The sequence below is a fragment of the Triturus cristatus genome, chromosome 10 (genome assembly GCF_964204655.1).
Source record: "Triturus cristatus chromosome 10, aTriCri1.1, whole genome shotgun sequence".
In the NCBI taxonomy this organism is placed as follows: domain Eukaryota; kingdom Metazoa; phylum Chordata; class Amphibia; order Caudata; family Salamandridae; genus Triturus; species Triturus cristatus.
This window is the reverse complement of record NC_140593.1, coordinates 1,183,077,625-1,183,099,630: the sequence shown is the minus strand read 5'-3', so window position 1 is coordinate 1,183,099,630 and position 22,006 is coordinate 1,183,077,625. Positions and strand designations below refer to the sequence as shown.

General features: G+C 49.6%; 1 pseudogene; it reads right to left on the bottom strand.

Annotated features, from left to right (window-relative positions):
• Positions 1-11,838: 11,838 nt before the first annotated feature.
• LOC146796967 (olfactory receptor 1L4-like) lies at positions 11,839-13,748 on the bottom strand (annotated as a pseudogene).
• Between the last annotated feature and the right edge of the window lie 8,258 nt (positions 13,749-22,006).

Sequence of the window (22,006 nt, the reverse complement as noted above, 5' to 3'; positions counted from 1 at the left end):
CCTTTCAACCAAAAACTCAAATTTCTCACATACTCCCATTGGATTTATAATGTCTGTCCTTGCACCTTGCACCAGGGGGTTAGAAATGTTATCTCTGAGACTCTAGGTGTTGTCCCCAGGTTGTGAAAGTGGAAGGCACATGGACAGTAATCCTGCTCCTAGTGCCTGGTTCAAAGAAAACAGGAAGGTTTCATTTGATCATATTAAAAAGCAGTATGCCGCAGATGCTGCTCAGCATACCTCCATTGGCATCAAAATGCTACCGGAGTAGTTCCGCAAATCCTTTCCTTACTCCACATGAGCTATCCCAAGAAGAGTACAGATGTGAAGCCCTATATCCCATTACAGGGACTTAGGTGAGTGCTGTGTCTCCAACCTTACATCAAGTACCAGTTTTCATAGATGAACCTGATGCTGTACTTTCAATAATGCCAGTTATTGAAACTTCAACTGTGGTTTCCTATGAACCACTGACCGAGTCAACATCACTTGAAATTATCACTTTACAAGACATTGTGCTTTATGAGAATGAGGGCCCGATTCTCAAAGGTACTTACGTGTAGTAAAGTTACAAGTGCAGAGTCTCTGCACTTGTGGCGGGGTCTCCATGCTCGTGGTGGAAGCTCCACACTGAGAGCTGCAGTGCGGCGTCTGATAGAGGTTAAAAACCACTTCCTATCTCTAGGCAAGGGTGTGAATGTAGAAGATGCAAAAGAGACTGGTAAAACACGAATAGACATTCCTGACATTGGTGGACGAAAAGCCAGATGGGTGAACAAAGATATGATGATGTTTCTCTCTGGCAAGGTCCAAACGGCTGTGGATCTGTAGTTGTTGTGTTAGCTTTTAAAGAAAAACAATAAAAAGATTACTATTTCTAAATATATAAATATATATTGTTCAAAATGAAGGTCAAATAGAGACAGCACCCAATTGAAAATGTAAAACAAACAAGCCATTTAGCAACAGTACACTAATGAAAACATCTGTGAGATAGAAACTCTATACATCATTCACATTAACTGTATGATTGAGAGCACGTCAATACTCCTAAAAATGAAAAACAAAAGACTAAAGAAACACACTACTTTTAAGAGGAGAACTGGTAGATGGCTCAGACAATCATCACAAAAATGTAACATTCACAGTCACTTGTTGATTGTGAACAACATGTTTTAAAATGGAGGCTAAGATGCTCTTGCTAAAGCCTGGTTACTGTGTAGCAAGTTTGCAGACATTTACCAGTTATTCTTCACTTGATCCATGAAGTTGAAAAGGGGCAGACTGCCATCAGAGCAACAGCAACAACAGTGTTCCTAAACGGCTTCTACTCAGACCACCAGGGCCAGGGTAGACACCAGACTCAGCTTCCAAGAGGGAATGAAAGACATTGCAGCCTGGATGAGCGACAGCTGCCTAAAACTGAACTCGGAGAAAACAGAGGTCCTCGTCCTCGGACCTTCCCCCACTGCATAGGACAGCTCCTGGTGGCCCCCTGCCCTCAGAATCCCACCCTCCCCGACCGACCATGCCCAGAACCTCATCATCATTCTAGACTCCTTTGTCACCTTGACCCGCCAGACCAATGCCATTGCCTCCATCTGCTTCAACTCCCTCTGCATCTTCCACAAGACGTTCAAGTGGATCCCGCCCGAATGCAGAAAGACCATCACCAACACACTCATAACCAACAGGCCCTGCTACACAAGCTCCAAACTATCCAGAACACCTCAGCCAGACTCGTCCTCGGAACCCCACGACACAAGCACATGACCCAGCACCTACAAGACATCCACTGTCTTCCCATCAAGAAGAGAGTAACCTTCAAGCAACTCACCCACGCCTACAGATCCCTCCACAACATCGGACCCAAATACCTCAATAAAAGAGTCTCCTTCCGCGTACCCAAAAGGAACCTCCAGTCCACCGACCTCGCCCTGACAGAGACCCCATGCATCCGCAGAACCCGAGCAGGCAGAAGAGCCTTCTCCTACGTTGCAGCAAAGACCTGGAACAAGCTCCCAGTCAACATCAGATGCTCCTCCAATCTGCACACCTTCAGGAGCCCTGGCTCTTCGACTGATCCGGAGCTGCACCCCACCCCCAACGCCTTAAGACCCTCATGGGTGAGTAGCGAGCATTATAAACCCCTGATTGATTGACTGATTGATTGATTAATTGATCAATTGATTGATTGATTGACCTAGCACTCTGCCCCACATGGTGAATGGCATCTGCTCACAACAGCATAGTCAGGTACAATAACAATACAATTTGGTGCAAACAGGGAGTATAATCATCATGCAGTTATCACTCAGCTCATCTGAACTTGATAATATTTTTTGTGGTGGTCTCTGTTGCCGATCTGGCCTCTGGGGCATCCACATCTCTGGACTCCACTGCTGGCTGATAAGTTGACAGCAGCAACAGAGCAGGACAATGAGCAGCCCTCAGCTTCATGTTCTGGAAGCATCACTGTAAGGTGCACAATGCTGTTCTCAATATCTCTGGCATCTTCCATGAACTGAACAAGGGTACTAACTATTAAGTTCAAGCTTGTAGAGTTAGGTAGCAGGGACATTCCAATCAGAATCAGTGCATTGTTTGATTAGGGGAGACCTGTGGAGGACATTCCAAGACCAAGGACACACCAAGGATGTCTTCGAGAAGAACTAGGCTTACAGGGTCCCTTATACTCTTGCCAAAAGGAAAACAATGAAGGCAACTTCAGAACAAAGGACAGGAAGCAAGGGGGAACAGCTACACATATTGTTGTGGACTTTCGTACCTAGAACTCATGTTTGTTAAAAGGATTTGATCAATTCCTTATAGTAAACATATTAAACATATATGCAATCTATCGCTTTCTTTACTGTTCAGTATAAATTATTGAAAACAAATAACTTACCTCTTTTTAGCCTGTGTCATCCTCTTGGGTTTAGTGATAGGCATACACTTATTGTGCATAGTTAGAGGCTTGCAGTCAGAGAGATACGTATTCTGCCTTTAACCATAAAGTCACTAGCATAGACATTAGGAGCAGAATAAATTAAAAAGGGCTGCACAAAAGAAACTGGTTGTGATCATCTACGTAAAGCATCTGCTTTCCTAATGTTTGAGAACAACAGGAACTGAAAATTGTGACTCCACATACTGGGGAAGACCGTTTTCATGAAAGGAAGAGCGATTGCTATCCATAAGTCATTAATTATCTAAAGAATAGTAAGGAAGTACCCACTAGCTAAAGGAAAATGCATCCAAGCAGATACTGACCTTTGTGTTGCAGATCACAGGCATGTGTTGCAGATAGAAGGTGTGGTGCTTGTTTGTTCTCTGTGTGGCAAGTGCTGGGCACTTGTAGCAAATATTTATACTTAACAACATGTTTGTGGGGGGCGTGGTCTGAGGCATCAAGATGGCGGTTGCACTCTACGAGCTTCCATAATCCGCCTCTAATCTGCCAGTTTACAGCTGCTATCCTTACCTCTTTACCCCCACCGGGGTTCTACATCCCGACAGCAACGTTTCGCTCCCCTCGGCAGGCGAAACGGAGTCTCCACCATCCCGCTCTGCCCCCTTCTTGCTGAGGCCTGAGACTCCTGAAATGGCGGCCTCCTCGCCACGACAGCCCTGAGCCTGGGCCTTGTGCCTCATCAGTCCGCTGCCTGGCTTCCCCGGATGCTGTGGAGGGGCGGCGGGGCCTGACCGAGGTCCACTTGTTTTCTCCCTCGCCAGTGACTCACCGCAACTCTACACTCCAGAGCTGAGGCCTGCTTGCAGCGCATCGGCGCCTGACGTCCTGGCTGCAGACTCGTCTCCCGTGCTGCTGGGCCTGTGAGGGTGTGGGGTGAGCTGATTCCTCTCCGGAGCCTGCCGGGCGTTCCTTGGAGGCTTGCCCAAAGACACCTTCCATGCTGATCTGCTGAGTGAGGGCGTGCTCGGCTACCGTGGGCGGGTAGCAGTGGGGGTCGGGGGCCTCTCCTCCCTTGCAGAGGTGGCCTACTATACCCCAGATCCAGCTGGCCCCTCCCCCCCAGTGGGACTGAAATGGGGGAGTGCTGTGTTCGGGCCTCTGCTGCTGTGCCTCATTGAACGCGGGGGACACGCTGTGCCTGGCACGGCCCCCGGGTCAATGGGGGGGCCACCCCTTCCTGGGGGCCAGGTGAACTGGTGGTGTGGCCCCGAGGGCATGGAGACGCCAGCTCTAGTCCAGTTTGTGCCCATCTGTCCTTTGCGCTCTATGTCCTCACCTGGGCCTCATCCTCTGCCTTAAACTCTGCTGGCTTCTAAGAGATTCCAGGGGCTTCCCTGAGACCTCCACCTTCGGGCGGCCGGTGAGTGGGGCCCTTGATTGGGGATCGGCTGTCCGGACAGGCAGCGGTGCGGGGGGGGCAGTGTTGGTGCTCCCGCCCCCTCCTCCCTCACTATCTCACCCCTTTTCTGCCTCCAAGCCACGCAGCACATCTGGGGGTGTAGTTTGATGTCCAACGGCCTGTGCACACAGGGTGGATCTCCCTGGCCGTTCCTGTCCTGGGTGTTGGCCCCCCTGCTGGGGTTGGAGTCCAGGGAGTGGCACCGGACCCTGCACATGCCACGAGCCTGAGACATCAGGATGTTTCCCCGACTGCCGGTGCTGAGGAGTGGTGGACCGAATTTTTGAGACCCTCCTCGCCAACCCCTTACTGGCCTTCCCGGGACGGTGGGCAGTGCTGCTTTCATATCGGCCGTCGCACCGGATGGAGATGGAGGGGGATTTGTGCTGTGTACCCCATGGCCTTGGGAGGATCGACCTTGACGGCAGCATTGACAGCCTGGGTGTTGGTTCCATCCTTCCCTACAACTGTGGACTGCCTCCCCCATCCATCCGGCAGCAGGGGCCTCCTCCACGGCCATGATGGGCAGGGATCGTGCCCTGAAGACATCTGCTTCGCAAACCCAGATGAAGATGGACCAGTACACCACCAGTGACCGGGACCCCGGTGGGGGGGCATCGAATGCCCCCACCCCCGTGGGGGGCGATCTCTCTACGATCCTACAGGCAATTGGTGCCTCACAGGCCGCCGTGGAGAACAAGATCGGTGAGGTGAGGGTGGACATGGCCCTCATTCGCCAAGACCTGAGCAATGTGACGACCCAGCTCTCGGGGGCGGAATCACGCATCTCCTCGGCCGAAACAGACATAGGCAAATTGAAGACCCAGGTGGCTTGGCTCCAAACTCAGACCTCCGAACTTCATCGACGGGCCGAAGATGCCGAATACAGGTCAAGACGGAATAACATGCACCTCATAGGTTTTCCCGAAGGGGTAGAACAGGGCCGGGCGGACACATTTCTGGAGGCCTGGATAAGATCCTGGACATCTAAGGAATCCCTTCCACGTGGTTCGCGGTTGAACAGGCCCACCATTCCCTGGCTCCTCGGCCTCCACCTGGGGACCCCCCTCAGCCCTCCATCATGAGGGTCCTCAACTTCCAAGACAGGGACGCTATTCTCAGGGCGGCGAGGTTGCAAGGTCCAGTGTCTTACCAAAACAACAGGATTATGCTCTTTCCGGATTACACCAGGGAGGTGCAGTGCCAGAGCCGATCCTATGATGAAGTCAAACAGAAACTCCACAATCTGGGTCTCCGCTACGGTCTTCTCTTTCCGGCCCGGCTCAGGGTTGTGTTTCAGGATAAGACACTCTTCTTTGACACCCCCCACGCGGCATGGTCTTGGCTCACAGAGGAGCACCCCTCCGGACTCACCCTGCTTCCCCCCTGTCAGACGGGAGCCAAAACAACCTTCACTGCGCCACTCTCGGTCCCGCAAGAATGGTGACCGCTGCAGCGGGGCCTCATGCTCACCTACCGCTGTGTCCCAACTGCTTATCTCCTCTGGAATGCCCCTGGTGCCAGGGCCCCATGGCCTGTCCGGGTCCATGATCGATCTGAGCCGGGTCCCGGACCCCAATGAGACTTAGCGCCCTGCCTTGTCTGATTCTGACCTATGCAGAAGCCCTGCACTTTGTGGATCCGAAGAGGACAATGGAGTCTGACCTGGGAGCCCGCCGGATTGGGGTTCTTGATTTGTTATTTAACTCTCTTGCAGCTGTGAACGATTTCTTATCCATTTACATGGAGGGGTCCTTCTTCGCCAAGACCAAGCTCTGCTAATCGTTTTAGCTTATCATTTGAATTTTTTGTATTCTTATTTTTGTTTTGTAGAATTTTCTTCGGGCCACAGATGCTTCAATTCCAGAAGTTTAGGGTGGAGGGAGTTGGGGGCAGGTAGGGGTGTTGTCTCCCGATTGTTTATTGTTTTTGGCCGCCTTGGTCCGCTGTTCTTTTTTTTGTTGGCAGCTTTCTGTGCACACAAGGCACTGATGATGACCTGAGACTTATCAAACAGCATGAACTTCACCCCCATGCCCCAGCTGTTGGAAGCTACCTCCCCTGGGACCAAGGTCCCCCCGCACTGTCCCCCCCACACAATACCCACTCTGATGATGTCCACCTTAAATAGACCCCTCCACATTATATTGTGGAATGCCAATGGCCTACTAGACCTCATAAAACGAACTGCAGTTCTCCGCAGCGCCCAACACCACGCGCCTGATATCCTCTTTCTACAAGAAACACACCTTTTGGGAACTCATTGCACCTTCCTCGCCCGTTATGGGTTTGACAGGGTCTGGTATTCTGGTTTCACACGGGGCTTCCTGGGGGGTGGCCATATTGATTCGTAGGGGTCTCTCCTTTACTTTTACAAAGGCTGAGACTGACACACAGGGCCGCTATGTGGCCCTGATCGGCAAGATCGAGGGGCATCCTCTTAATCTCTTGTGTGTATATATTCCCCCCGCAACAATGCCCTCTGCCCTCCAGCGCCTCATGCTCGTAGTCTCCACCTTTCCTCAGGCTCTGACGGTTATCGGAGGTGAGTTCAACGCTGTCATGCAGCCTCCTTGCGACACAACAGGTGCTCCCTCTGTGTCCCATCTTGCCTCTGCTAAGCGTCTTTCTGATTGGTCCCCCACCCTGGGTCTCTGTGACGCTTGGAGGGTGTGGAATCCCCGCCAAGAACAGTATACCCACACTTCGGCGGCCCACCATACTCACTCTCGTATTGACCTGCTCCTGTTGCCGGCCCCCGACTGTCAGTTGGTGTCTGGGGCTACTGTCCTGCCCCGAGGCATCTCGGACCACTCTCCTGTCTCCCTACTCCTCTGGAATTTCCCCCAAGGCATTCATAGGACTTGGCGGATGAACGCTTGGTTTCTGCAAGATGCGGAATTGGTCGAATCCCTCGGGCGGAAACTGATAATACAGGATCAGTCCCTTCGCCGGGAACATTGTGGGAGGCCAGCAAGGCCACTATATGGGGTGTGGCTAGAGGCTTGGTCCACGCAAAGCGCACAGCTCAGTCCTCCCACCTTTTAAAGCTGGAGGCCCGCGCTGCGCAGTTGGAAACAACCCAGGCTTCTATTGAAAGTGCTGACTCCGCCCGACAGCTCGCACTGCTCCGTGAGGAGATCTATCAGATCTCTCTGGAGTCCGCTAAAATGCTCTGGCGCTCCTAAGTGGCACCCGTATACGTCTGGGGTGATAAGAATGGCAAATTACTCCATAACCTAGTCTCATACCCCAAAGCCAACCACATCATTCCCGAGGTCCGTGATATGGCCAGCGCCCACCATTTCACCTCTCGGGCTATCGCCCAAACCTTTGCAGGCTACTATGCTAACCTTTATGCGGCCCGTCCTCCCGAAGCCTCTCTGGCTGCCTTGTTGTCAGAGACAAGGACCTAACTACCCCGCCTTCACCAGGCGGTCTCGGAGGCTCTGGATCTCCCCCTTACCCCGGAGGAGATACACGGGGCCATTTCACTCCTGCATTCCGGTAAGATGCCACGGCCGCATGGCTATCCTCAGGAATACTACGCGACCTACCGCGACTTGTTGGTCCCGCATTCAGTGGAACTGTTCCACCATGTGGTGGACACGGGGTCCTTTCCCCCGGAATGGCCACTCATTTGGTCCTCCCAAAAACACAGCTGCCTTCCCTTGCCTGTGCAGACTATCTCCCCATTTCCCTCATCAACACCGATTCGAAAATCTTTCCCACTGCTTGGCCCAATGTCTGTGCCCCCTCTTGCATGACTTGGTCAACCCAGACCAATGTGGTTTCATGCCTGCCCGGGGTACTCGGCACTGAAATACGCCGTCTTCACCTCGCCCTCGCACACCGCCATCATCTTACTCCGTATTTGGCCCTGCTTTTCATTGATTTTGAAAAAGCATTTGATACAGTTGACTGGAGCTATCTGGAGGACGTGCTAGAGGTGTTGGGTTTCGGCCTTCCATTTCGGCACCTCATCCGTGTTTTATACTCCAGCCCTAAAGCAAGGGTCCTAATTAATGGTGTGCTATTGGAGACATTCCCCATTCCCCCGCTAGCGATGGAGCCCCTGGACTCTCTCATACGTCAAGATCCCTGCATCCGAGGTTGGGCTTGGGACCCTTTTCAGGTCGACAAGATCGCCCTTTACGCTGACGATGTCCTCCTCTTCCTGGGGAACTCCGGGAACTCCATCCCACGGTGCTTGGATGCCCTCTCTGACTTTGAACGGGTCTCTGGCCTTTGACTCAACCCGGCGAAGTCCATTCTGGTTCCCCTCCACCCGTCCCGTGCCTGCTTCGATTGGCAAACAACCATTCCCCTGCATAGGCAGTCCTTCAAGTACCTGGGGGATTGGGTTGCCTTGCTTCCAGAACTCGAATGGGCCATGAATATCACGCCCCTGGTTACCAATGCCAAGGCAGACCTCAGCAGATGGCAATCTCTTCCTCTTAACCCCCTTGGCAAAAGTGCCCTTTTTAAAATGATGGTTCTCCCCCGCTTTTTATATATTTGACAAAATATTACCTTTCACCTCCCGGGGATCTGGTTTCGTGAGATTGATGGTATCCTCACCCGGTTTTTATGGGGGTGCGGGAGACCGCAAGTGTCCCTGGCACACTGCTGCATACCTCCTTATGACAGGGGTATGGGTGTAACCAACCTTCACCTTTACTATCTAGCCACGTGACTCATCGTGATTCATGACTGGTTCACGGGCGGCTGGTCTGACCTGGCGTATCAGGTGGAACTCTGGATGATGGACTTCCCGCAGCTCCAGGCCTACTTATATGGGGCCCCCATTCCGCAAGTCCTCCCTCCCATCACTAAGACAGTTCTCTTGGCTTGGCGCACCGCTCTGTGCTACAAGAAATGGGACAGGAAACTTACCAGACAGACGCCCCTGTGGTGTGGCAGTTGGCTGCGGGAGGCTTCATCTCGCAGGAACTTCACTCGGTGGGACCATATTGGGATCTCGCTTCTTGGGGATATCTGGGTTGGGGACCACATCAGGACCTTTGCAGACTTGCAGCAGACCTACTCCCTCCACTCCTTCCAGTTTTAATAATATTTACAGCTTAGGCATGCCCTCAGGGTGCACATTCCGTCTTCCACCTCCCTCCCTGAATTTAGTCCCCTCGAGGCCCAAGTGATGATGGGGACCCTGGGTAGAGGGTGGGTGTCACAAATGTATCGCTCCCTCGTGAACAATGGCCCCGCACCCCTAGATTTGTTGTGTGTCTGCTGGGAGGGTTGGTTGGGCCCCCTTGAGGATGCAGACTGGAGGGATGCTCTTATGGCCCCCAAGACCTTGACGACCTCATCCAAGTTGCGTCTAGTCCAACTCTAATACCTACACATGGCATACCTCACCCCTGTGCATCTATACAGAGCCCGTCTTTGGCCCTCCCCGACCTGCACGCGATGCAATCATGCCCCCTGGGGACTTTTACCACATGATCTGGCAATGCTCTGTCCTTGCAACATTCTGGGGGGGGTGGAACTGGAATTCACACAGACCCAGGGGTGGACGGTTCGCAATGACCCATTACGTTGGATTCTCAGTGTGTTTGATGGCCCGGATGGCTCTCGGGCCGACAAGCGCTTCCTTCGGACGGCAGAGCTGTGGCGAAGCGAGATATAGCGGCACTCTGGTCTCAGGTCAAGTCCCCTAATATGCGGAAGTGGAGACGGGGGGGTAGATTGGTGCAGAACTCAAGAGGAACCCCTCTTTGAAGCCCGGGCTGCCCTGAACTATTTGGAAAGATTTGGGGTAAATGGTTCAAACTATTGTCCTGAGGGGTGTGTGTGGGTTTATGATTTGTGATAACCTCATGCAAGTTTTTACCCTAAAGACTGATTCACAAGTCTCTGTCATATCCCTTACGGTTGTATATTATCCAGAAATTGTGTTTGATTTCGCTGCCAACACTTCAGAGCATCTCTAAACTTTCTTCTTACAGTAAAGGACTGTAGAATTCCACAGTTATATAACAACTCAGCAAAAATCTGCAGAGTTCTGCCAAAACGGTGGGAAATATGCATGTTGCGCTGCTCGCACTGCAATTTAGCGTCAGTAGTGCAAGCAACACTGGAAGATCAGCTAGAAGAGCACCAGGGTGCAGGGCCATTTGAGATGCTTTTTCTGCTGCTCAAGAACAAAATCTACTATAGTGGCTGCAAATCTACTCAAGAAGCAGCCCCTTGACTGTGACTATTCGTAAACGCCAGGGTTAGAAAATCTCACCCACATTTCTGGAGCCTCACAGGAACAAATTCCACCATGTGGTGATTGGCGGAATTTCGATGAAACTTCAAATTTCCTTCAATTTTTCATGCAGAATGAAACATTTCTCCCAACCATAAAAAATGCTTTCTACCATGAATCTTTTTGGAAAAATTAAACAAGCTCCAAACCGCACTGTGATTAGGGCACGCACATGAGAAGTCACTAAAAGCTGAATGAGTATGAAGGGCTCCTGTCTTCCAGTAAGACAAACGGTGAAGGAGGAGGTGGTGAGGCACTGTTCAAATAACAAGCATTGGCAATGTCAGTAGTTCCGGATTTTAATGTGCCAACACATGCAGCTAAATCTCATTAAAGCCACACTAGTAATGAAAGGTGGAGTGTATTAAAAACTCCCTTACATTTAATACAGAACTGTTTTGCCTGTATTTCAAGTTAAAAGGGCTGCATTTTGTAAAGAGGTTCTTTCGTACAGTTTAGTGGATGCACTGGAGTGGAGGAGGGATTATAGATCCAAACAGCCAATATAATTTGGTGAGAGAATACTCCACTAGACTTTGCTTAGACATGATTGACAAAGGGCATAATTTAGAGATTGGTGGACGGGTTACTTAGTCACAACATGACGGAAAACGGATATCCCATCTGCCTTGTTACAAGTGCCATTGGTTATACTGATATTGTAATAAGATGAATGTGATATCCATCACCTTTGTGAAGGAGTAACACATCTGCATCCAAGTCAGGCCTGAAGTCTCAAGCTGATGGTTGAAAACGGCTAGATGAAGATAGCCAATGGTATGGTTGAAGCTGAGCTGTCAAAATCCAGACCTCAAAAAGAGCATCTTGCTTGGTTTCAGTAGACAGTAGCAACAACTGATGGTCAAATAAAAACTGCAGTGTAATTTTAAGAGAAGCTTTTTTGTGACAGAAAGATTTGTCTTATTTTCAGTTGTAACTACAGTCTTAATAACACATCCACACAGTTCAAACTAGTGACAGGGCTCAGACTTCATGTAGAATGGTGACACAGATAGTAACAGAGCAAATATGCCCAGGTTCAGCAAGACAAAAAGAGCAACTGAGATTTATATTTGGAAAACAAATACAATGGCCAGAGGGAATGGCTATTTTATCTAGTGAAGCATGTATATCCTAAATATGAGATTATTAAGAAAGTGATTTACAGTCAAAATAATATTCATAATAGTTTCAAGAATTCTGCAACAAAGACACACATTTTAGAACTTGTAAAAAAATATGAATCGACCAATAATCTTTTTTTGAAGCATCTTTCATCTTTTGATTTCTCAGGCTATAGATGAAAGAATTCAGCATGGGGGTGATAATGGTGTACACCATAGTCACTGCCTTGTCCTTCTCCAATGAGTAGCTGGAGATAGGCCGTAAATAGATGAAATCAATTGTCCCATAGTACAAGGTGACCACCATGAGATGGGAAGAGCAGGTGCTGAAGGCCTTGTTCCTGCCGTCACTTGTGCAGATTCTTAGTACAGTTAAGAGGATACGAGTGTACGATATTACAATAGAGGAAACAGAGAAGAGGATTATCATCAGGACCTCTGTGAAAAGCAAGAGCTCATTTATGCTCGTGTCTGAGCATGAGAGCTTCAGCAGAGGTGGGAGGTCAAAGAAAAAGCTCTGGATCAGATTGGAAGCACAAAATGATGGCCTGGAAGTCAAAATGCTGTGGAGCAAAGAATGTAGAAGTCCTACTACACAGAAACCGGCCAGCAGCTCCATGCAGAACTTCTTGTCCATCACCATGAAGTAATGCAAAGGCTTGCAGATGGCAACATACCGGTCATAGGCCATTGCCCCAAGTAGAAGGAAGTTAGCATTCCCTATGACTATAAAGAAGAACAACTGTGTAACACAACCTGAGAAGGAGATAGTCCTGTTCTGTGAGAGGATGTTAAACAGAAGCTGGGGCACTATGGATGTTGTCATGCAGATGTCCACCAGCGACAGGTTCCAGATGAAGTACTGTTGCAGGGATTCTGCTTATGCACAGAACTATGCACAGGAAACCAGGACCTCAGTGAATTGTGGTGTATCAAAACTCACCTCAGAACCCAGAACCCCTTATCCGACCAGCATCAGTGTCCCATTCGTTATCCGAGTTTTATCTCGGTGGTCCCAATGTATAGACAACCCAGAACAAGCGACTTAGGGTATTCTCAGGAATGGTGGGAATCAGAAATACCTGTTCGTAATTATTCTCATATCAGTCCACAACAGAATAAACAGAGACACGGTAAAGTTTAAAGAGTTTATTTTATAAACCTCGTGTCCTAAGATGCAGTACTTTGGCTAACATAAGCAGACAAATGATTAAGATCAAAACCATCAGCATAGTTAAAATACCATAGAAAATGAAAGGAGTAATCATAATAAAATGACAGTGGATGACAACCACCTTCCTTTCGCTAGTAAACTAATATTCTTATTATTACTAATAAAAGGTCTCTAGGCTTGAATGGGGAATCCCATACCGTAAGGATCAGCTTAGTGGAATCACATCACAGGATCAGCTTAGACTCTGCTCCTGGGAAAGCTCTTCTTCCGAATATGTCTAAAGCATGTAGCCTGCAATATTAAAAGCACTCGACTTTCAGGTATTTGCAGCTGCGTGCGTGTTATGGCTAAATAGTGGGCCGATCAATCTGAACCCAACAACATGCACCGTCTAGCGACCCAGACTGTTTCTTTACACGATGTGCAGACCAAGGTCACTGTTAGCGATGTGAACAACAGACAGTTCTCATGTGAAGCAAAATCGAGCAAGCATTTCTCAATAAATAACATGTAACTACAGTGTTGTGTGAAAAAGCAGCAAAAGCGGCAAGATGGCTTTCTAACATCTAACGCGGTTGTGCTAACTTAGCATTGTATGTATATAGATAGCAATCTTCACTACAGTACATGGGTGTATAAAGCTAAGGGTCAGCAGTAATAGTAGCCATGATGGTGCTGTTGCATATCAGTGCCACTGAGTACAGTATAAAGAACACTGAAAAGAGAGCCGTCTGTTGAGCTGGATTGTCTGATAGGCCCAGTAGGATAAAATTCATCACACTTGTCTGATTCTTATATTCCATTTTGTTCACCACCTATCTGCAAGGTAAAAACTGAACAGGGATCTTAAAGCAGCATAATAAAGAAGTATGCACATTGACAGATAGTCTATATGCATACACACACACAAACACCCACCCACCCCCACACACACACACGAAGGAGAACTGTGCCACTATGTGAAGATAAACATAGGCACAGAGTAACAGGAAAATATCTTTCTTGGAGCTGGGGAACGGAAGTCTGCATGGTGCAGCTTCAGCCAAAGTCTTAGGCACCAATATAAAACATTGAAATACTAAACTTAATTTTCCTCTCTTGTTCATAGGGTCAGTTAGGATTATAAGATGTTATAATCAAACTGCCCATTCTTGCCTATGGGAACAGATAGCCTTTCAATAGTAAAACACAAAATCGGCTGTAATTCACTATCAGGACATGCCACACACATCAGTTCTACTTTTAACACACAATGCACCCTGCCCTTGAGCCTACCTTAGGGGTGACTAATATGTAGAAAAGGGAAGGTTTAGGGACTGGCAAGTGGGTGTACTTGCCAAGTCGACATGGCAGTCCCAGACTGCAGAAGCTCTGCAATGGCAGGCCTGAGTCACATTTTATGAGCTGCTTCGGTGGGTGGCACAATTAGTGTTGCAAGCCCACCAGCAGCATTTGATTTACAGGCCCTGGGCACACATGGTGCACGGTACTAGGCTCTGACAAGTAAATCAAAAAAGCCAATCATGGAGTCACCAATCCAATATAACACTTTACAATAGGGAGCACTTGCACTTTGGCACTGAATAGCAGTGGCAAAGTGCCCAAAACATCTAGACCAGCAAAAACATAGCAACAGTAAAAAAATGAAAGGGAGACCCACGCCAATGGTGCCAGGTCTAACAGGTGTCTCCTCCAGCTGAAATGTTGGGAGAACTACCCACCCTATTGGGAGTTCTCTTCATTAAGGCGGAAAAATCTGGACAGACCATCAGCATTGGCGTGTTCTCTACCAGGGCGGGGTTCCACCTTGAAGTCCATCCCCTGTAGGGAAATTGACCACCTCAACAGCTTTGGATTCTCACCCCTCATCTGCATCAACAATCTGAGGGGCCTGTGGTCTGTCTGAACCCGGAAGTGAGTCCCAACCAAGGAGGGTCTCAATTTCTTCAGTGCCCAGACCACAGCAAATGCCTCACGCATCAATTGCACTCCACCTCTGTTCCTGTGGAAGTAACCTCCTACTTATGAAGGCTACAGGTTGGTCTGAGCCCTCCTCATTCGTCTGTGAAAGTACAGCCCCCACACCATGCTCTGAAGCGTCTGTCTGCACAATGAATTCTTTAGAGAAGTTGGGTGCCTGAAGCACGGGTGCTGTGCACATGGCAGTCTTCAGGGCATCAAAAGCTTTCTGACAGGTGTCAGTCCAGTTCACTTTCTTGGGCTGCTTCCTGGAAGACAGCTCTGTCAAGGGTGCAAAAATGCTGCCATACCCCTTGCAAACCTCCTGTAGTACCCAGTGAGTCTTAAAAAGGCTCTCACCTCTGACTGGGTCTTGAGGGGTTCACAAACCAGGATGGTATCAATCTTGGGCTGTAGGGGCGCCACCTGGCCGCTCCCAACCTGGTGTCCCAAGTACACCACAGAACCCTGCCTGATCTGGCACCTACTCGCCTTGATCGTGAGGCCTGCCCTCCGCAGCACCATCAACACTTCCCAGAGGTGGCGCAGATGTTCTTCCCAACTGGCGGTAAACACTGCAATGTCATCCAGGTAGGCGGTACTGAAATCATCCAGTCCAGCCAACACCCGGTTGACAAACCTCTGAAAGGTGGCAGGGGCATTCTTCATCCAAAAGGGCATAACCCGGAATTGGCAGTGCCCATTTAGTGTGGAGAATGGTGACCTCTCTCTTGCCCCTTCAGTTAAGGTGATCTGCCAGTGCCCAGATGTTAAATCAAATGTACTGAGGTACCGTGCAGCCCCCAACCGATCAATGAGCTTACAGCTCTGGTGATGGGGTGCACATCAGTCCTGGTGACTGAATTGAACCCTCGGTAGTCCACACAGAACCAGAGTTCTGGAGTGGCACCTGGTGCGGCAGCCTTTCGGATCAAGACCACTGGGCTGGCCCGAGGACTGTTAGAGGACTCAATCACCCCTAATGCAAGCATCTTGGAGACCTCCTCCTTTATGCAAGCTCTCACCCTGTCAGTCACTCTGTAAGTGTTGTGCTTAACAGGAGGACTGTCCCCAGTGTCCTCTGAAAACTGTCCCAACAGTTGGCGACAGTCATCCTGCTGCTCAGGGATCAGGGTGGAAGAGAGGTTTACACTGTCCACTGACCCATTGTGCTCTGATGCAGATAGAAGGTCAGGAAGAGGCTCAGTCTCCTCCTCCATTCCATCATCTGTCGCTAGGAGCATACCCACTTCAGACCTCTCCAAGTGGGGCTTCAGGCGATTGACATGAAGGACCCGTAAAGGATTCCTATGAGACCTTAAGTCCACCAAGTAGGTGACATCACTCTTGCGCTCCACCACCTCAAATGGTCTGGTCCACTTCCTTAAGCGCGCAAGGCTCCACGGGGGCCAAAACCCACACTTTCTGGCCAGGCTGAAGCTCAATCAGAGTGGCATTCTGATCGTACCACGGCTTCATCTCCTCCTGGCTGGCTTCCAGATTCGCATGAGCGAGTTGCCTAAAACGCCTATTTTGGTTTCTGAAGGCCAAGATGTAGCTATATACATCCTGGGGAGGTTTCCTGAGAGCTTTCTCCCAGCCTTCTTTTACCGAACTCAGAGGTCCTCTGACAGGGTGACCATACGGCAGTTCAAAGGGACTGAACCCTAAAGACTTCTGTGGCCCTCTCTATAAGCAAAGAGAAGGCATGGCAAGAGGACATCCCACTTACGCTTCATGGTTTCCTCAAGACCCATAATCATGCCTTTTAGGGCCCGGTTGAATCTCTCAACCAGCCCATTACCTTGGGGGTGGTATGGAGTGGTAAACTTGTTGGTTACACCACACTCCTGTCACCGGGACTTCATATACTTGGATATGAAGTTGGTACCACGGTCTGACACCACCTCTCTGGGGAACTTGAACACGTGAGAAAATCCACATTAATGCACAACCCACCACAGGGACCATCAATGACCAGATAGGGATGGCTTCCGGGTACCGGGTGGCATGGTCCACCAGGACCAGGATAAACCTATTGCCCATGGCTGTCATGAGGCCCCACAATGTCATGACATTCAAAGGGGGTGCTGACCACAGGGAAAGGCTGGAGAGGAGTCTTTTGCTTCCTCCCACTCTTACTACTTACCTGGCAAGTTTGACAGGTCCTGCAATGAGTGTCTGAACTCTTGTTCATTTGGGGCCAATAAAAGTGGGTGACAAGCCTTTCAAAAGTCTTGTCCTGCCCCAAATGTTCTGCTAACGGTACATCATGAGTCAGACCCAGTAGGAAGGCTCTGAAGCACTGGGGTAACACCAGCACACGGGCTGACCCAGGCTCAGCAACCTTAGGCTCGCTATACAGGAGACCATTCTCCCAGTAGATTCAATGTGATCCAGACTGATCACCTGCTGCTTGGTTTGTGGCCTGTTGCTGCAAACCCACAAAAGAAGGGCACTTCCTCTGCTCCTCACTGATCTCTTCCCTGGAGGGTCCTCCTTTCTGCTGCCAATGGGTCAGCTAAGGCAGGTCCCCCAGTTCAGCTACCTGTTCCCCTCTAGGTTCCAGGGCATCCCCATCAAGGTCTGCCTCCTCCTGGACTGTGGGAACTGTGGGGGTGGGTTTCCCGGGCCCCCTGCCTCTTCTCATTAAGGCAGGCACCTGGGCCACTCTTTCAGGCTCCAGGTCCTCTTGAACACCCTTACTGGCTGCCATGGACTGGGTGGACAGGGGAGTTCTCCAAATAATTACCCAACAAACAGTCAACAGGCATGGCTGGCCTCACAGCTTCTTGAAGGGTACCTGAGACCCCCCCACTCAGAGGGAACCTGAGCCACCTTGCAGTGGCTCTCTGTGTTGTCAGTGGCAACGAAAGGGTAAAATGCACAGTGGACCACCTGCTCTTCAGACACCAGCTGACAACTGACAGCTATCACACTGGCTCGGGTGTCTCTCAGAGCCTCCACCCTATGGCCATTGATGGTCACCCACTGCCTGTATTTCTTAGTGTTATCAGGCAGTTGGGTCCTGGGGACAACCTCACAGTTTCCTAAAGAGACTAGAGACATCTCTGCAGGACCCCACCATCCTTGGGCACCCATCTCCTCTCCCAGGGCTACAATAGCCATCTGCCAGGGGGGTGCACCAGTGGGTGCTGCATTCCCTTTCAGGGGACACTTAGGATCTCAGAAGCAGTGGCCCGCCAGAGCACAATTTCCTGGCCCCCTTTTGAACAGACTTATCTGTCGGGCCCCTGACTTCTTCTCAGGAGGAGGCTGGGAACCCTTCCCCTTGTTCCCTTGGAAATTACTTTGGGGCTATTTCTGGAACTCCCTCTGTTTACCCTTGTCCCCCCCACTCTTCTGCTGGGGACCCTGCCCACCTTTGGCGGAGTCTCCCACATGACACTTGTGGACCTGGGTACTAACCCAGCGGTTCACCTCCTCAGCAAGCCTCCTAGGGTAAGTCAGCTTGCTATCATTAAGGTGCTGGCGTAGCTCTGGAAAACAATTACTAGATAAGTGCTCCCACACAATCAAGTCATAAAATGCTTCAAAATCGTTAACTTTGCTACCATTCACCCAACCATCCAATGCTCTGCAAAAGAAAGACACATATTCTACCCAGGTGCTTGACTCCAGTTTCCTACAATTCCTAAACCATTGTCTAAAAAGCTCTGGAGTCAACCCATACCTGGTCATTAAGGCTTCCTTCATGTGGACATAGGAATTCTGATCCTCAGAGGGTAAATCTAGCAAGGTATCCCACCCATCACTGAGGAACCGCCCCCACAACCCCGCTCCCCAATCCTTCTCAGGGACTTGGTGGGAGGTCAAAGCTACCTCATAGGCCTTAAACCATTGCCCAATATCTTCATGCTTGTGGAACTCCTTAATAACATCTTTGGGGATGACAACTCTTGTTTCTACAGGCACAGATGGTATGCTGCCACCAGAGGGAGTAATGTCTAAACTCTTGACTTTCAATTTCAACTTCCTCAACTTCCTTTCATGCTCCAAATGCATTCTCTTCTCTTCCAAGGCTAACTTCTTATTCTCTAACTCCATCTGACCACCCAGCTTGAGCTTGGCTAGCTCCAACATATGCATCCTATCCCTTTCCCTGTCCTGCAGCTCCTCTGGGGACAGGCCCTTTGAAGAAACACTGCTGCCTGGCCTGGAAAGTACTTTCTCCCCGGTCAGGCCCAAAGGCCCACCCAGCTGCCCATCTGTAATCTCTGCATCCTCCCTAGGCTCTTCAGGATGCTCAGTAGCATTTCTAGATTCCAACCAGGCCCTCAGCGCCTTTTGGAATTCTTCCTTTTTGGTGATGCCTTTCACAGGGATTTGAAATCTTTTACAGGTTTTAAGCTGTGGCACAGTGTAGGTATCAACCCTCTATTCCTCAAATTGTTGATCCATAGATGCGTTGGATGCTGCTTTGGTCATGATGGCAAGAATTGGCAGTTCTTAGAAAAAATAGAAGTTCCAAGGAATAATCCTACAAAAAATGTATGCGGTCCCGTTATGGTCTGCACTCACTCGTAGTGTACACCAATCACTGTATATAAGTCACAAATGCAAGTTCAAATCCCACAGCTGACCACCAATTTTAGAAATGGGAGTCTCTAGTTGGCAGAGGTAGGTACCTTTGACCAAGTAGGGGCCTTTGCTTCTAGGCAGGGAAAGGGGGATACACTCCTGAATAACCCCTGATCACCCCCTTGGTAGCTTGGCACAAGCAGACAGGCTTATCTCAGAGGCAGTGTGTAAAACATTTGTGAACACATACAGTAATACAGTGAAAACACTACAAATGGATACTACACCAGTTTAGAATCTTTACTAGACTTAACACAAGACCAAACGACAAAAATCCACAATACTGCAATCAAAAATAAGTCTTTAAAATGGTAGCAATATCTTAGTTCAATGTAGATGGTAAAAGCAACACTTTAATCTCAAAGTACCTTGGACACGTCACGCAATACAAACAACACGGTCGCAGGGAAGGTGATGCGTTGGCTCTTTGTTTCGGGGGAGGTGATGCATAAGTTCCTTGCTGCAGCTCAGGGGAGGTGATGCATCGGTTCTTTAACATAGAGGAGGTGATGCGTCGGTTTCTTACTGCGTTCCGGTTACGATGCGGCAAGATGGCTCCTCAATGCGACGCGACAAAATGGCGGCTTGGATGCGATGCGACAATGTGGATGCGATGCGTGCACGCCCGACGGCCTTGCGGCAACTCGGTGAACTCTTGAGCCACGACAGGCCCTGCGACACACTTCTTCGGTGATGCGACAACGACCTCTGTGGTCGGCGACACGCTTCTCCGGTGATGCAACGCACTTTGTCGGTGATGCGACAGTGAACAGCTGCGGCATCGACACAATTCTTACTCGTTGCATCGCGCTTCCAGCTTCCAGCTCCCAGCAACACCCAGTCTTCAGAGGGCCCAAAACAACAGCAGGCACCTCACTGCAGGTAGAATTCCTAGCAAGGAAATTCAGGGGGAGCTGGTGGTTAAGTCTTTGTGTCCCTAAGACTTCCGAACAGGAGGCAAGCTCAGCTTCAAGCCCTTGGAGATCTTCCTCAAGATAGTAAAAGTACACACAAAGTTCCTTTTTTCCTTTCCTTGGTAATAAAGTAACCACTGCAGGACAACCCCAAACAGCAAACAGCACAGGGGCAGTTTCCTCCTTCAGCTTTCTTGGTTCTTCTCCTTGGCAAAGGTGTGCCTTGATTCCCAGAAGTGATCTAAAGTTCTCGGGTCTGGGCCCCAATATTTATACTGCAAAATCATTTGTCCTCTGAAGGCAGAGTGTGTCTGTGCCCAGCCAAAACCAGTTCCGTTTTCCCTGGTGCAGTTTCCTGGCCAGAGGTGGAGACAGCACTGTTGAAAGCAGACCTGGCCCAGGTAGCTGAAAGGAAATCTCCTCCCCCTACTCTCTATTCTATGAAGGCTCAGGTCAGTGAAAGGAAATCTCCTCCTCCTACTCTCGATTCAATGCAGGTCCTATTCAGCCCAGCCCTGACCCATCAGACTGCTCGAGCCAAGGCCCTCTCCAGCTCCCTGTCACTCACAAACCAGACATGGAATACACAAACCTAGCAGAGTCATGCTGGATGGTTAGTCAAGAAAATACCTACTTTCTAAAAGTGGTATTTTCAAACACAGAATGTAAAAATCACCCACACTAAAAGATGTATTTTAACATTCTGAGTTCTGGCATACTAAACTTCATTTTCCTATCTTGTTCCTAGGGTCAGTTAGGATTATAAGATGTTATAATCAAACTGTTCATTCTGGCCTATGGGAACAGATAGCCTTGCAATAGTGAAAAATGAAATTGACTGTAATTCACTATCAGGACATGCCCTCGGGCCTACCTTAGGGGTGACTAATATGTAGAAAAGGGAAGGTTTAGGGACTGGCAAATGGATGTACTTGCCAAGTCGACATGGCAGTACCAGACTGCACACAGGCTCTGCAATGGCAGGCCTGAGTCACATTTTACAGGCTGCTTCTGTGGGTGGCACAATCAGTGCTGCAAGCCCACCAGCAGCATTTCATTTACAGGCCCTGGGCACACATGGTGCACTGTACTAGGGTCTGACAAGTAAATCAAATAAGCCAATCATGGAGTCACTAATCCAATACAACACTTTACAATTGGGAGCAGTTGCACTTTGGCACTGAATGACCAGACTTCCTGCTGTCTTATAGAGGTGTGACGTGGCCTGCTAGAGAGAGAACGGACTTCCTATTGGTGGAGAACTCCAGCTGCCAAAGCAAAAGGCAAGATGGGGAGCAGTAGCCAAACTGGCCTTCAAAGGGAGAATGACAGCACAGGCTCACCCCCACATCCTGTACCCCCAGCCACACAGGAGTCCCTGTAAATAGATTAGTGAAGGGGTTGGCGGGAAGTGTTAGAGAATCTTAGTCACACCAGTGGTAGGCCTAACCAGATCTAACCCTCCAAGGAGAAACTTCCAACATTTTGATTTTTGGAAGAGTAGGTCTTTCTGGGGCAAGACTATAGCACATTTTGGATGAAGCAGCCATACACCTGGGTGGCACCCTGCATCCCATTGGTCAGGG